Raw genomic sequence first — 7,897 nt, 5'->3', positions numbered from 1 at the left:
TCCAAGAATTAATCTTAGCCTTTGATTGAATCCAACGGTCCAGGAAGGGTCTCAACTAGCACAGTCGAGGTGAATATTAATGGCCAATAGGTGAGTGTCAATTAGGCAGAATCATCCCAGTAAGCTAAGACGACCAATTCACAAAAATAGCACTGATTTTAGTGTGTTTTGAGAAACACCATTTTTCACATTCTTCACCTTTATTTTCAACAACACTTGTTCTCTGGTTGCTAAAAGTGGCATGGAATTGCTGTCCATCATCATTGCCCTAAGACCTGCAAAAGAAATTTAACCTGTGTCAATATGAAACAAGGATAACACATTTTAAACTTACAGGCAAAACGTTGATTCCCATATCAGAAGGGTTTTTATCAATATGAACTTTAATAAGTTTAACTTCACCTTGAGATAGTTTTTCTCTTATAAAATGATACTTCAATTCAATATGTTTTGGCCTTCCACGATAGAAAGGATTTTTACTAAGTAATAGAGCACTCTAACTATCAGTATATATTATAGGAATATCATTCATAAAGTTCAGTTCTTTTAAAATCCTCCTTAATCAAATACATTCTTTCACAACTTCAGTTATGGCTACATACGTAGCTTCTCTGCTAGACAATGTAACTAATGGTTGCAATTAAGATTTCCAAGTTATGCAATTTTCCTCGTGAGTAAAGAAATAAGCTATAGTTGATTTCCTATTGTCTTTGTCACCAACAAAGATAGCATCTACATAACCTTTTAGGGTTAAATTTTTAGAGCTTTTCTCATACACTAGTCCCAGATTTAATGTACCAGCAATATATGTAAGCAACCATTTCATTCCAACTCAATGAGGCTTGCTAGGTTTGGAAATAAATCTGCTTAAGAAACTGATTGTATATACAAGGTTTGGTCTGATTAGGGTTGGCAATGGTTCAATTCAGGGTCGGTTTGGCTAAAACCATCACCGAACCACCAATTTCATAACCGCACCATAAATACGTAAGTCGGTTCGGTTCAATTCGTATCTCGATTCGGCTCGACTCGAGCTGTTAATAACCATGAACAGGGGCAAATCCAGGATTTCGACCCAGCTAAGGCAATCATTGGTCGTCAACAGTCAACCACCGTTTAGCGATGTCCTTTATTAATATCAAATTAAATAATATTAAAAATTATTCTATCTATAATACACTAAAACGTAAAAATCATTTATTTATATCAAATTATGGCACAATACAATCCGAAATAATATAAAATAAAAGATACATGAGATTTCTTTATGTCATAAATGCTTAACAAATCGTTTGCTCAACTAGAATTAGTCACAAGATTAGATGCACCACTACAAAAACTAGGTTGGGACATCGATTGAAAAAAAAAATTCCACAATCTGTATTAGAATTAAAATTAATTTTAGAATATAATTAAAGTTTCAATTTTCAATTCCCAATACCAATTTATCACAAATTATAAATTCCCCAATTTTTCATTTTCAATTTTCACAAATCACATAATCACATTTTACAATACTCAAATTAATTTTTAATATCAGAATTCACAGTCGATATATTCTCAAATTTTCATATAGCACATAAATGAATTAAAAAAACACAATACTAAGTCAATTTAGAAAATAATATCCCAAATGAAAATGCAAACAATATCCCAATTCCCGAATGCAAAATTCAAATTTGATAAACAATATTATCAACATAACAATACTAAACAATATCCTTGTCCCTTGATCCTTATACATCGAACTTGATTCCTGCTCAATAACTCAAAAGTTCAAACCTCAATTCATATTCAATCTTCATTCATAGAAGGAATAATGGAAAGCCCAATTGTCCAATTATTTTTTTAACGGGTACTTATAAAAAATTAATAATAATAACGGGTAATCGGTTCGAAGCGGGTCAACAGCGTAAATACCATACCCGTCCCACCCCGAACGGGGTCATTAGAATCAAATGTCATACCTACTCCATTGTACCATCAGTTCGGTTTTTTCGCCCGTTCGGTTCGATTAGAATCAAATATCATACCCACTCCATTGACGGTTCGAATTGCCATCCCTAGGTCTGATGGTTATCATATCAAACATAACGGAGCCTATTGCATTTGCATAGAGTATATTTTCCATTTCCTTTACCTCTTCTTTAGATTTAGGGGAGTAAGATTTAGATAGGTTCATGTTGGCTACAAGGGGTACATTAACAGCTCTACCATATTTCATTCCAAACTTGGTTACTACTTTGTTTAGATATGCTTCTTATGTAAGTGTTAGTCTATTTTCATATCCAGTCCTTTTTATAACCATTCCCATAATTTTTCTAGCAGATTTTAAGTCTTTCATATCAAATTCAAATTTCAAAAGATCCTTTAATCTTGCAATTTGAGACTTATCAGGACTAGTCAGAGCATATCATTCACAAACATCACCCCCACTTTTCATGTTGTTATAATATAAGCAAGCATCAAATTTACTTCTTTTGAACCATAACTTTAACACATATGCATCAAACCTTTCATACCATTGTCTAGGACTTTGTTTCAGCCCATACAATGATTTTTTCAATTTGCACACATAATCAGTTTTTGCTTTTAACTTCAAAACCTTGAGCCTAACACATGAAGATATCCTCTTCCAACTCTCCATGCAAAAAGACGGTTTTCACATCAAATTGTTCAAGTTCCCAATTATATTGGACAACTAGTGCTAGTATCAACCTGATTGTTTTATATCTGATCACGGGTGAGAATATCTCATTGTAATCAACCCCTTCTTTTTGAGTAAACCTAATAGGATTAGTTCGGCTATTACCCTCTTTAAGTTTGTAAACCCATTTATGCTACACTATCCTATGATCCTTAGGTTTTCTAACAAGCTTCCAACTTTTATTTTCATTCAGGGATCGCATCTCTTCTTTCATGGCCTTTATCCAATTTTCAGAATTTTTTCCATGAATAGCTTCTTCATAAGAGGCAGGTTTAGCTTGTTCTATTTCTTATCTAGAGATTAAGGCAAAGTCTGTCAGATTTATAGTTCATATCTGGGATCAGGTCTAGGTTGTCTTCTTGCCCTATCCCTAGTGAGTGAAAGTCTTGAATATCAGTATGTTTAGTAGTATAATCAGGTTCTTAAAGTTCAGCCTCAATTTGGGGTTCATTAGTCTCTACAGGTTTAGTAACAGGTTCATCCTGATGATGTACAGTATTATTTCCATCATCTTTAGTTTGAGATAAGTTAAACTTAGTTAACTTCACCTCACCTTGATCAGTCTTGTTATTTTCAGATTCATTTGTTCATTTGAATTCTTGTTTTAGGCATGGCATTTCTGATTCATTTAAGATTACATCTCTACTATTGATAATCTTAATGCCTGGAACACCTAAAACCTACAACCTGCAGCCTTTAACGCCTTCTGGATATCCTAGCATCACACATTTGGTTGCTCTAGGTTCCAATTTTCCTTCAGATTGATGTGCATATGTTGTACAACCAAAAACTCTTATATGGGTGAAATTTGGGGGTTCTCCTGTCCATAGTTTTTGTGGGGTTTTAAAGCCTATACTGCTAGAAGGGATCTATTAATCAAATAGGCTACTGTATAGGTAGCTTCAACCCAAAACCCTTTAGCCAAACCAGAACTGATAAGCATACATCTAACCTTATTCAATTATAGTCTTGTTCATTCTCTCAGCTACCCAATTTGTTGGGGTATGTATTTCATAGTCCTATGCCTCAATATCCCTTTCTACTTATAGAATGCATTATAGAACTCCAACCCATTATCAGTTCTTAGGGTTTTTAGTTTTTTATCTAATTGATTTTCAACAATTTTCAGCCACATCCTGAACTTTTAAAAGGTTCCTGACTTAGCCTTTAAAGAATAGATCCAAACTTTTCTAGAATAATAATCTACAGGTTATAGAAAATATTTACTTCCACCAAAAGTGGAATGCTTTTGAGGACCTCAAAGGTCAGCATGTATATAGTCCAAGGGCCTATTGTTTCTATGTGAGTTGGATTCAAAACTAACCTTGTAGGACTTACCCAACACACAAGTCTCACAAAAGTCCACTGGTTCAATGTCATCTTTTCTAAATAATTTTTGATTACTTAGAGATTTTAGCCCTTTATTTCCAATGTGTCCCATTCTATTGTGTCATAGACCAGATTTATTTTCATTTACAGCTAGTACACTTAAATCAGGTGATATAACTGTTTTTCCTTCTAGATAGTATAAACCATTTCTTTTAGGTCCTTTCTTCACAGCCATAACATGATATTTCATCTGAAATGACTCATATGGAAAAGTGCGAGAATAGTACATCCAAAAGTACTTGGTGTGTCTAAATCAGAGGCTGCTTGGCAGTAAAATAAGCTAACAACAGCATGAGTCAATTACCTGCCCTAAAGCTTCAAGACACAATGCTCGTAGAACTCCTTCTGCAAGGTCTACTGGTAGATTTATTCTGAAGCAGATAATTGGATATAAACACTGACTCTATAGCACATAAATATAATTGTAATTGATAATCAGAAGTTAGTCATCATCAAGACACCTCTCATCAGTGGGAATATGTGGGAGAACATGTTGGGAATGCACAATCAAGGTAACCAGCTGACTTTAGGAAAATATCAACGCAAGAGCGCCGGCCCTGTGATGGAAAAGGAGCAAAGCAGGGGAAGAGTGTGACAATATTTTTGAATCATATAAAAGGATATTATTTCACTAAAGAAGTCAAAATCTACTTCAGTTAAGATTGCAAACGCTGAAAAGCTAATATTCTAGTATACAATCTTCCACTCAACCTTCCAGCAAAACTTTCAATTCTTACCTATATATAGTTTTGTGTATTACCTGATAAACCCAAATCTCTTGTAAAACACGGAAAAGATGACTAATTTTTTATTTGCAGATTTATACAATAAATCAGATGAAATCAAAGAACTACAATCCGTTACCACCATCCAAGGTTGTTTGGAACTTATAGGGTGTGTTCTTGCATTGGTTAACTACTTATCCTAGATTTATAATCCAAATTACAGCTGCCTACAGAGAAAGCTCATGTTACTTTCAAACAGTTATTAGTCAATGTAGGTAATTCATACATACACTTATTCTCTCACACCATGACTGCTAAAAAAATTTTCAATCAGGTGATAAAAGTCCGACTCAAGTTGCTTTATTATTGGCATAGTATCTTTTTTTTTTCTTACTGAGTCTCAAATAATGATTACTAATGAATGATGGACACATGAAACACCATTTTTCCATGATTAGAGAAAATTACATGGTAAACGCGAAAATCCTGGTTTCCTTGTCTAACAACACTTATAAAACACGTCATTCTATATGCAAATAAGAGCCAAGAGTCCTTTGAGGGAGGGTTACATATTCTATTCAGCAAATTAAGCATAAACATTCAGAACGTTAAACTTTGAAGTTAGAACATCCACCTTCAGATGCTTTTGGCCGATAGCCATCAACAAATGTTCTTGGAAGAAGCAATAAGTTAGCTTGTGACAATGATAACATTGCCATCAAGTGCAAAACTGATAAGACTTCGTACCAAGCATTGTATATTGCTGTTTCCAGGAAAAATTAATGATAGCGGTAGTTTGAGCAGTCCTCGAAGCAAGGGAACAATTGAACAGAAAGATGCAATTAAGAGGGCAATTCACCTCTGCTTCATCCTCCTGATTGACCCAAACAAACTGTACTTTATGCTGCAATGGGCTTCCTGCATGATGCAATCACGTAATGTTCAGGAATGATATCATCACACCACGTTCAATAACTAGGTACATGCTTACCATCTTTAACCAATCCCAAAAGAACTGATCAATAGTCTTCAAGAGCCTGCAGTAGATCACCCAGTGTAGAACCTCCTGTAGGGAATAGCTGATGCAGCTCAATATCAATTATACTAGAGTAGAGACAACAAAAAATGTCAGTTACATACAAAACTGACTGTGTCGAGTAGCAGTTTTCCATGTTCTTGTAATTGTCGGAGCTTCATGTCCTGTCATAACTACTATTCTGGTTATAAGAGCAGATAGGTGTTCGATTAAATTTCTAGATAACTGATCATCCGGTGACTAAGAGAAATCCACGGGCTTAGGAACCCGCAAGCCTGGGACAAATACAGAGACTTCCCCGATCTCAATTGGGATTGTAATTGAACTTTTAGTTGCACATATCCATATACAAAATGGTTTAGTAGAGCCGTTTATTAAACGTTTACAACTTATTATTAGACCATTAGTTATGAAAACAAAACTCCCAACTTCTATTTGGGGTCATGCCATATTATGTGTTGCGTCATTGGTTAGTAGTAGACCAACTGTCTATTATCAATATTTACCTTTTTAACTGACATTGGGTCATGAATATGATATTTTTCAACTTATAAGTTTTTGGTTATGCTGTCCAAGTCCCTATTTCACTCCCCACAACATACTAAAATGGGTCTCCATTGAAGACTTAAGATTTATGTGGATTTTGATTTACTATCTATTATTAGGTATCTTGAACCTTTAACGAATAATTTATTTACTGTACGTTTTGCAGATTGTCATTTTGATGATATGACTTTCTCAAATTTGAAGGTGAAAAACTAAATCCTAAAAAACAAACTAAAATTTATTGGAATGAAACGACTTAATCTCACTTTGATCTCTACAACAATCAATGTGAGCAAGAGATTAAAAGTCATTCATTTGCAAAGAATTGCAAATCAATTACCTAATTTATTTGTTAATACAAAAAAGTGACAAAATCAAATATTCCAACAAAAAATATTTCAGTAATAATTAATGTCCTTGGAGAATAATCTGTTATAACAAATGAATCTCAAATATTTTAGAAGTGTGATCGATCAGTTGGTTCAAAAGACTCTGTACCTCGAAAAATAGGTACAGGAGAAAAACCAACTAAAAAATTGAAAAAATAACATTAAAAAAGATTGATCAATTAAGAATCACAAGTATCCGAAAACAAATGAGATTTCAATAAATTATATGTTATCCGATAAATTATGGGAACAAAATAATGTTGTTATAGACAATATTTTTTCTTTCAATGTGGCTGTTGATATTATACAAAATGAGGATCCTGAACCACAATCAGTGAAAGAGTGTCAAAATAGAAATGATTGGCCAAAATGTAAAGAAATCATACAGGCGGAATTGAATTCTTTAGAGAAAAGTAAAGTGTTTAGACCTGTAACTTAAACACTTGAAAATGTAATCCCTATAAGATACAAATAAGTTTTTGTATGAAAAGAAATGAAAATAATGAAATCAAGATATATATATATATATATATATATATATCTCAATTAAATTGCAAAGATCATTATATCGATTGAAATAATTTGAACGCATGTAGTATAATCGTCTTAACGAATATTTGTCGAAGAAAGGTTATAAAAATAATGATGTCTGTCCATATGTCTTCATAAAGAAAACAAATATTGGATTTGCAATTGTAGCAGTGTATGTTGATTATTTAAATTTAATTGGAACTCCTGAAGAGCTCAACAAAACTGTGAATTATTTAAAAAATGAATTTGAGATCAAGGATTCTGGGGAAAATCAAATTTTGTTTCAAGTTGCAGATTAAATATTTTTCTGAATGATTATTTGTTAATCAATTAGTATATACAAAAAAAAAAAAAAATTTAAAACGTTTTCATATGGATAATAAATATCCATTGGCATCACTTACAGTTGCTCAATCATTTGATGTGAAAAAGATCTATTATGTCCACTTTAATATGAAGAAAAGGTTCTTGATCTTGAAGTGTCATATCTTAGTGCAATTAAAGCATTAACCTCTCTTGCAAATTGAACTCGATCGACATTGGTTTTTTTTTTTTTTTTTTTTTTTTTTTTTTT

At 33.0% G+C, this 7,897-nt stretch overlaps 1 pseudogene; it reads right to left on the bottom strand.

Moving 5' to 3' along the window:
• Positions 1-4,157: 4,157 nt before the first annotated feature.
• On the bottom strand, positions 4,158-6,386 carry LOC111366398 (annotated as a pseudogene).
• Positions 6,387-7,897: the final 1,511 nt, after the last annotated feature.

The sequence above is a fragment of the Olea europaea genome, chromosome 18 (assembly GCF_002742605.1).
Source record: "Olea europaea var. sylvestris chromosome 18, O_europaea_v1, whole genome shotgun sequence".
In the NCBI taxonomy this organism is placed as follows: Eukaryota; Viridiplantae; Streptophyta; class Magnoliopsida; order Lamiales; family Oleaceae; genus Olea; species Olea europaea.
This window is presented reverse-complemented; position numbering and strand designations above follow the sequence as displayed.